At 34.7% G+C, this 7,650-nt stretch overlaps 1 non-coding gene across 1 annotated transcript; it reads right to left on the reverse strand.

The window, feature by feature from the left end:
• Positions 1 to 5,227: 5,227 nt before the first annotated feature.
• On the reverse strand, positions 5,228 to 5,368 carry LOC142441893 (U4 spliceosomal RNA). The gene has a single exon (XR_012783181.1). It is a non-coding gene; the product is annotated as a U4 spliceosomal RNA (small nuclear RNA).
• Between the last annotated feature and the right edge of the window lie 2,282 nt (positions 5,369 to 7,650).

Raw genomic sequence — 7,650 nt, forward strand, 5'->3', positions numbered from 1 at the left:
CTAAACTACTGTAATCTTCAGGAGAGCCCAGAAGTCTTTTTTTCACTCACAAGCCCACAGCAGCTCAATGCTAGAGATTATCTTAATGGTATTCTAGTGGTTTATATAGTGCTGGATATAAAATAGATACTTATCAGATATTTGATGAAATGAATGATTGTTGAAGATATTACTATAATGACAATTCCCCACATGGAGACTTTATTTTTATACAATTACATTTTTAAAAGGTTTGATATAATTTTAGTTAATAGTATATTCTCTCAAGTATAATGTTTGCTTTAAATATGTCATTTCAAAGCATTTGAGTTTTATATCCCCCTAATGAAGAATTTATGAAGATAAATTAGTAATGGTTGTCCTATTCCAGAGAATGGAATATTAAGAGAAGATAAACCTTTTTAAGCATGATATGATAGCCACAGATAAAACAAGAATAATCATATGTCCATTCTTCAATTTAACCAGCTAGCATTTGCTCATATTTAGTAAACTGTTCATCTTGATTGAATAACAAAAAAATGAAGTTAACATAGGAAGGTGTTAGTAGCAAATATTTAAGGGTTAAAACATAGTATTCCCTTATTTACTTAGACTGATGTAGCCATCTGTTCTAAAAAGAAATAGTACCTCTGTTATTATCTAATTAACATATTTTTGTCCTGTTTACAAATTCTTAGATGGCTTGTTTCATTAAGTATGTTTATAATATCTTGGGACTCTGTAAACACTTTCTCATGCCCGGCTTCAAGGGCACACTGTTATCAAATCAATACTGATAATGCTTCTTTAAGTACAGCTGTTTATGACCATGAAAACCATGTCTATCACTGAGGCACAGTCATACAAGAAATGGCATTATAAGTACAATGTTTTAAAATGCAACATTTATTACCACCATCTTTTCCCCCAATTTGAAGACATGTGTCATGTGAGTTCTAATTCAGTAACTGCTGTGTTTTATTTTGTGCCTGTATGCTTTTTAAGAACTATTACACTAAAGACAAACCACAAAGGGAACTTGACATCATCCTAAATTATCCAAGATGTCATAGGATTGAACTTGTCACTTAAATATTCAACTTAATTTGATTTAGGAAAAAACAAGGAATATGAATGACAAACTTATCAAATCTGAACTCAAATTGAAACCAGGTTCTAATATATAATTTTAGATCCTTTTTATGTTCTCTATATTTAAATTAAAAAAAGAAGCCATGCTGATTAGCTGTCACTTCTCATTCATCTTGACTCCAGTTTTCCCTTGCCTTGTAATAGACCCTGACTCAGGAGACCCAGAAGACAGACAGTATACAACTGCCCCTTAAGGGTCCCAAGGCTACACGCTTTATGAAAACAGACTGTGTAACCTTCTCCTTCTCCGTGGCTTCTGGATTTGGACCCCAGACTTTTAGCTTTGCTGCTGATAGCTTAACCACTGTGCCACAAGACCTTCTACTTTCTGTCTCAGCGAATTTGCTTATTTTAGACATATCATCTTAAGGGAAAACATACAGTTTGTCTTCTGTATTCAATTTAATTAGAAATAATTTTCCAGGATTGTTGTATGAGCTTTTCTAGAATTGTAACATTATATAACACAATTTCAGAAAAAGGTTGTAAAGCATAAAATTTAGATATTTTATTTGAATAATTATTTCCTTATGACAATCAAGTGCTCATTGTACTGTACTTGTTTTCCCTGTACTATTTTGAATACTATTTTCTATTTTTCTCATTCTCATTCATTTTGTAACAGGCTGAAATGAATTTACTGATTTTTGTCTACTGTATATAATTGAATATAGAAGCTAAGGCTAGTATTCATCCTCAGAAAGTCATAATCTAATATTAGTTCTCAGCACATATAGATATAAGAAAAAAAGTTTGATGAATGATGATGATGATATATTGACCTCGATTCCTTGATAGATTATTTTTTCAAAGCACCCTTTTAATGAAATATAACATGATTTTAGTCATGTAAATCATCCCCTGAGAGTAGTAGGATCACCAGAACTACTGTGAATTGATAGAGATACAGATTTGGAAGAACTGAAATGATTGCAGTCAAAGTTGTTGCAGTTTTCATTTTTGTAGACTTATGTGAAACTTAAATAATATTTGAAGAAAGACATTCTTGGTAAATTCAACATATGAATAAGATTAGAGTTCAAATATAGGTTTACCTAATTTATTCTGTTCAGATTTTGCCTACCACTGTAGTTTTGAGTGGATTGACTTACTTTATTGATTGCTGTTATATAATTAAATAACTGAATGAAACTCATTTCAATGTTGTTCAAGCACAAGACTAGACTTAAGATAGAATTCTTTTAGAAGAGTAGCCACCCTTGAAGGGACATAATTAAAGCTGTGATGACAGGCATGTTAGATCAAAACCCTGATGTATTAGCAAAGTAGAATCTAGTGTTTAAAAAAGTTTTGAAATATCAAATTAGGATCAGTTTTGCATTGCTCAGTTCAAAGCACAGCAAACTCACTGTCATGAAGTATATTCATACTCAAAGCAACCTTGTACTATGTAGTGTATAGGCTCATCTTTTTCCCTTGTAGCAGATAGTGTAGATGAACTGCTGCCCTTGTTGTTAGCACCCCAATACCTAATTATATGATTCAATTTCTCCTAAACATTCATTTATAAGTAAGACCCAAAGTCCTTGTCAATAGTGTCTTAAGCTCTCTCTCCAAACACAACCAAAAGCAAAATGTTGCTTACTATTATCAAGCAAATGAAGGACTCATATGCCTTCCTGCATTTTATGAAACACTATTCATTTTTTCCCAGCTCTGCTTATGAAATTTCTAAGAATATTTGTAGCCACAATTCATATATTCTTTTCTTTTTGCAATGATATAAAACACTTTTTCCCATCTTCTCTGAATTCTCATACCTGGCCTGAAGTATTTGTCTTCATCAAACATGCAAGCAAGCACATTGCAAGTTGATAGCTTATTTACAATTTTTTCTTTATTAATGTAGTTGTGAGTCCTTTGATATGAGAATATTACATGCAGATGTGCATTCTTGGCACCTGCATTATATAGATTTAATAATCTAGCACACAGCTGGTGGATCCTTTTAGAATATACAAATGGACATACATTCATTCTCGTACTTTTGCATACAATTCAAATATGCTTTGATTTAAAAAATCGACATAAAATTAAGTTTCTGATTATAGATGGATGAATAAAGAAGGTTGTTTGTCTTGTCTTTGGAGTTAAAGTTCTGTTATGTTTTTCCATTTTCTAATATATGAAACCCAGGATTGATGACCCTATAGACACAGCAAGTAGAAAAAGGCTGGTGGAGGGAGGTGAAGGGGAGATGATATCAAGGAGCCCATGTAGAAAAAAGAATGTTTAAAAATTGATTGTGGTAGCAATTGTACTATTTTGCTTGACATGATCAAACCATGGGAGGAAATTATATATATATATAATAAAATCTACTGAAAGATAATAATCCTAATGCTGAAGCAAGTATACAACAACAACCCAAATGCATCTGTTAAGGTACTGACCACTATCTGGTTTAAGTAAGGGAAGAGACTGAAAGATTGTGCAGCATACCTCAGAGCTAAAAGCAAGTGTAATAGTTACAGCAATATATCCCAGGATCTCTTTAGTAGTGGGAGAGCTTTAAACTCAAAGAAAGGTCACAACAGCACTGGGAGGTAGCTCTATGCAGATCTAATTCAATCTCATCATCTGCCAATGCGATGATCCAGAAGAAACCATATCAATATCATTTTTTTCTATACATAACTAAAGCTTCCATGCCTAAGAGACTTCTGGATTTTAAGGCAGAGTGAAGGAAGGGGAGGATACAACTGCAACCAGATCTGAAACCAATGTGCTTATGTCTCTGTGAGATTTCTTATGAGCTGCATGACTCATCAATGATCTAAATGCTTACACTTGGGAGAATGAAGTGGCGCTTGAATTTACTTGTGGCAACCCTTTCATACAGTTCCTCGTGTTGTGATGACCCCCCAACCATAAAATGATTTTGTTGCTACTTCATCACTGTAATTTTGCTACTGTTGTGAATTGGGCGACCCCTGTGAAAGGGTCGGTTGAACCCCAAAGGGGATGCAACCCACAGGTTGAGAACCGCTGATAGAAGAAAACAAGAAATCTAGTAGGTGGGAGGGTACTCAAAACAGCCAAACCACATGGATTTTGTAGTTCATTTCCTCTTCTCTACTTTGCTCAAATCCACGATATTGAATACATAGGTTAATATATTTTAAAGTTAAGTGATAAGCAGGAAGTTAAAAGGCATGGTCTTCTGAATAGAACCTGCAAAAGAAAAGTAGGCAAAAGGTAGCTGAAGAGCATGTCTATTGCATGATTACTTGTGGAAGAAGGGGCACCCTTTTAGAAAAGTCTTCTGTCAAGTATTAAACAAAATATACCATTGAAACCAAAATATAACTGCAAGATCTACATGGTGAATAAGGCTCTGGTGAATTCCATCTACCCATAATGGAAGTATGGGAATAAACTGGATATCAGACAGAGCATATTTTAGAGATGACTGTAGTAGGTTAAAATAATAAATCTCACTAGAATGATTAAAGCCTTGTTATTTGATATCCTTTTTGATATACTTTGTGCTTGATCCAGTTTTTTATATTGGGGTTTATATCTGTGATATTTTGTCATTATTGGCAGTCTTTTTGAGTTCCTGTTATGTATTTTTCTGTTTTTACTTATATGAAATGCAGAATGGGTGAATCTATATATACAGTACCTAGACTAAGTGTTCCTGGAGGCACAGCAGGGGAGGTGGAAAGTTTAGGAGAGCTGATATCAAGAAGTACAAGAGGGAAGAAAATGTTTTGAATCTGAGTATTGTAGCAATTGTACAAAACTGCATAATATGATTGAATTATAATGTCTAGATTAGGTTGTAACAAAATGAGAGGAAAAAAGGGAAATATAAAATATTTTTAAATTGTCTTTTAAAAAGAGACTGAAAAATAAAAATACTAAAAAATTTATGATGGCAAGAAAAGAATCAACAATAGTCTAGGCAGGTGTTTTCAGTTGTATGAAATCAATTCCCAATTATGGTAATCCTCCCAAGTGCAGTTCAGAGTAGAACTTCATAAGATTTTCAAGACTGTTAATTTTCAGAAGTAGATTGCCAAAAATATCTTTCCAGGATCCTCTGGGTGGACTCGAACTGCCAACCATTTGGTAAATACAACACATAATTTTTTTTCTGCCACCTTAAGAGAAATCACATAAATGAAGGGAAAATATTTTTTTTAATTAGCAATAATCGCGCCTCAGGTAAACCTCATTGGCTACGATTTTGCCTCTGCGCAAAGCTAAGGAAAATAAATTAAGATATAAAACTACTAGAAACAAATGGATACACATATAATAGTCAAATGAAAACAAAGGAATATTAGGTTTTTGATGAATAATAAGAATAAAAATATATTCAAACATGTAAGGAGGAAAGCTTCCCTAGTCTATATACTATAATCAATAAACAAAAATCCTATTAGGTCTCAAAATAGTTTTAATTTCTTCCTAATTAAATGGAATTACAAGTAAGGGTCTGTATGACTTAATATATTTAATTTATGCATTTTGGTGTGTTGTCAAGCAGAAATTGCACATTGTGGAGCATATCATCTAAAATGAGTGGAAACTCTTACTCTTATTTAAAATTTGACCTTATTTTTGACAGAATATTCTACACCTGACCCTGGATATAATATCTCATTTGAAAAACTATTTACTTCTATACTATCTAGTTCTTTAGGGTACCTTATCTTTGTAGTAAACTTGTATTCTATTTAAAAGTAAAATGGAGATGCTTGTTATGATCTAAGAAAGTTCAAACTGGGAAGCATGTGGTCCATGAAAATGAACCCTTAGGCACAATAATTGCACAAACATGTTTAGAGGATTTGTGCAAAGAACACCGCTGCAATTTTGTTCATCTTTCAAATTTCTGGACATAATTGAGTAGGTCTTGCCTGGGTTTGATCCTTTGTTGAGACATCTCGAAAAAAACTTCCCTAAAGCCATTGATAATATCAAGAAATTCAATTACAACTCAGTGTGAAAAAGATTAAAATTCTCACAGCTCATGAGAAAATATTGAAGTTGTCAAGCATTTTGTCTTGATTGAAAACGGGAGTCAAATGGTCAAAGTGCGTCTTGCCTGGGGGTAATTCTGCTGCAAAGGCCTCTAATATTTTGATAAACAGGAAGACTATTTTGAGGTCTAATGTCTTCATGTCCTAAAATATGATATTTTCAATTTCCTCTTATGTATGTGGAAGTTGGGCATTGAATGAGGAGAACCGCCGTGTTGGGATTTTGGTTCTGGCAAAGACTATTGAAAGAACCATAAACTACCAAAAGGAATAATCAGCAGAGTCAGACGGCACTCCCTTCGAGGCAAGCGAGGCCAGACGTCATCTCCTGCACGTTAGACATGTTGTCAGGTGAGCCTGCAGAAGGACGTCGTGCTTGGGGCACATGAAAGAGGAAGGCCCTCAACATATTGGACACAGTGGCCGCGACAATGGATTCAAACTCAGAACAGGTGTGATGATGGAACAGTGCCGGACAGCGTTTCTTTCTGTTGTGCAAAGAACAGGGGGTGGCGATGAGTCGACACTGGCTGGGTGGCATCTAGCAGCAGGAACAACACCGTTCCTTGATTTTAAGCTGCCTGCCACAATGGCTGAATGTTGACCCACTAGTTCTAGTGCTGCACCGCTATGGATTCCGTTCATCTTCGTTAGATGCTGCTAACCCTTGTGTCTTTCCGCACTTTGTACACAGATTTTGTCAATATTACAACTTGGGGATTAAGTTTGGTTTTCCTCCAGTACGTTCCATTGATTAATGCTGAACATGTTGTTCTCTTTTGGCTTTCCATCTCCAGGTGTGTGCACACTCATTACAAACCTTACTTTATCCTCTCCAGCCACCTTTGGAATCTTTTCTTCAGCTTTTCAAAGTCAATCTTTTCTTCCAATTGCCTCAGTTCAAAAGCAGTTTGGAAAGTGTCACTATTTTGATCTTTTTTTCTTTTCTGTCTTATTCATGGTACTTTTCCTTCTTGAAGCATGAAATATTTGATATCATCTGATAACTTGGCTGGTCCTTGGTACTAGGACACATATTCCTTGAGATAGTCTTTAAATGTATGTGGCATATGCACAAGTTATTCTTTGGCTTATTTTTTGTCAGCATTATCTTTAATTGCATATTAGCAATAGATGTTTTATTCCATACTTGGCCCTTGATTCTGTTCTGACCGATGGCATTAAACTTCTCCACCATCTCTTTCCACAGAGGTGCAGGTTCCCCGAGTATGTAGTGGGGTACATGTCTGGCTTATATTCAAGTTCATAGTTCAAAACCACTAGCCACTCCATGGGAGAAAGATAAAACCCATTCCCTTAAGGAATTAGTCTCAGAAATCCACACGGGTAGTTCTTCCCTGCCCTCTAAGGTTAGTATGAATTGGAATCGACTTGATAGCAGTTAGTTTGAGATCATCTTGTTCCACAGATGTCATGGATTCATTTCTGTGTATTTCATCCATGCAGCCAAAGTCAATAGTCACTGCTTATGTTATTGAAA

The sequence above is a fragment of the Tenrec ecaudatus genome, chromosome 2 (genome assembly GCF_050624435.1).
Source record: "Tenrec ecaudatus isolate mTenEca1 chromosome 2, mTenEca1.hap1, whole genome shotgun sequence".
Taxonomy (NCBI): Eukaryota; Metazoa; Chordata; class Mammalia; order Afrosoricida; family Tenrecidae; genus Tenrec; species Tenrec ecaudatus.